Source organism: Salvelinus sp. IW2-2015, linkage group LG3 (genome assembly GCF_002910315.2).
Source record: "Salvelinus sp. IW2-2015 linkage group LG3, ASM291031v2, whole genome shotgun sequence".
NCBI lineage: Eukaryota > Metazoa > Chordata > Actinopteri > Salmoniformes > Salmonidae > Salvelinus > Salvelinus sp. IW2-2015.
Genome location: NC_036840.1, coordinates 10,721,967 through 10,723,934, shown reverse-complemented (window position 1 = coordinate 10,723,934; position 1,968 = coordinate 10,721,967).

Sequence of the window (1,968 nt, the reverse complement as noted above, 5' to 3'; positions counted from 1 at the left end):
ACAACAGGTACAAATGCTTAGTAAATCACGCCATTAGTCATTATGAATCCACATTGGGAATTCTATKATTTATGAGGCTAATTTGTTCTCACCTTACTTGTTCTTGCCTCAAGAGAAGGACATCATTTAGCTGTTTAAGCTAGGCACTAGTATTACCACACCAGACAAGATCTGACGGCAGAAACTGAAAAGCAGGTAGAAAACCGTCATTTTTCTCTTAATTAGGCAAGCCACATTGTGCACAGCTAGATAGCTAGCCAACAGTATACCGTACAGTGGGTGCCAGTTAGCCGAAAGAGAAGTCAACCTTGTATCCACAGTATGAGTGCCTATCATTTACCAGAAACACACTAATAGAATGAAAAGCAGAAACTACACACAAACTCGCTAGTTCAGTACAAAATGCAGACAACAGACAAGCTTCTAATGAGTGTTCAGCTAGCTAGCCGGCTAATATATTAGCGCCCGCTAGCTGAGAGCGAAGCTAATAGCTAGTTGGGCCTAACTAACTCAAAGTAGCAAAATTGACATTTCTCAACCAAACATGATAAATGCCAATGCTATTGGATGGACTAAACAGCTGTAAGCATTTAACACACTTCTCCGTCAAACACGATATCAAATGCCAAAGATAGTGGTTGGAGAAAAGAACATATTTTCAGGAGGTGTGCTTCAGGAGGTGTCTAATCTTAGCAAAGCCCTTCTCTTTATTAAGGGATTACGGTGTTGACTGTGCACGCATGCATCTTAATGTGTGACCTCTTCATATCAAACCGCCAGGGTCCTCTGGCCAACCATTACACGCACGAGCACATGTACACACACGCGCACACAGGCTAAATCAACATATCTGTGGCTGGAGGGACAGCGTTGCTGTGTGCCACTGAGGATAGGATACGGGGCTCAACACGGTGCACCTCTGCATGGAGATGAGCATAATCACTTCAGACAAGCGGCGGGGTGGCCGCTGAACAAACTCTGGCAGAGGAGAAATACTGACCAGTGGAGTTTTACAGAAGTGGGATAAGTCGAGTGTTATGTCAATAGCTCTGTTGGCTATTTCGAACACAAATAGCTGTAAGAAGTTTGAGCTGTGTGTAGTTAGGATGCCACTGACGTGTGGGTCGCTGTCCAAGGGCCTGATTTTGTTTAGATTCAATTCCGTTTCAAACAGGAATAAATGTTAAAGCTGAGTATAGTTGTTGGAATACAACGGTGATGTCTATGCACAGCTGTCCAAGGTCCTGATGCAATCGATCCTACCTTTGTGGTATACAGTATAAAATATGTGCCTTATTCTGATACATTTGTGAGGACTGACTTCTGTATACAAAGAAAGCACTGTTATGTGTTAATGTATGATCAATTCTATTGAATCTGGSCCCCTTTTCTATCCTGAAAACCACAATACTGGATAAGGCATCCACATCAACGTATTCTGGAAACAGCTACATTAAGACATAGATTTGACTTTTTTTATCTGAAGGTTTCTGAATATTTACTTTCAGCGTGGCCTCAATGTGTCAAATGTGTAGCTAACCCGGCTGCTATGTCTGCGTTATACCAAGCAGTGAGGGTGCATTCTATCTTACAGTAGCTCCCTTCTCACACTATTTGCTCTGACAGACATGTCAAATTGCTGTTTGATGTTTCATTCCTTAGATTTGTATTCCCAGAATTAAATGTTACACCGGTCTATCCTCCTCTACCGTGTTAAAACCACCCCTAGGCATGTTTGGCATGTWGACAGACATGGCATATCACTGATACCATTGGTGTAAACTAGAAATATTACCCAAAGATCATTGAACTAACTTCCTTGTATACCACAGATATACAGTGGTGTCTGAAATGATTGACAAGATGGGCAATAATGACTGTATTAAAGAAATCATTCAAATACTGAGCTATATTGACTGCTCAAAAACACGGGGAATAGGGATCATACACCCAAGACATGCTAACCTC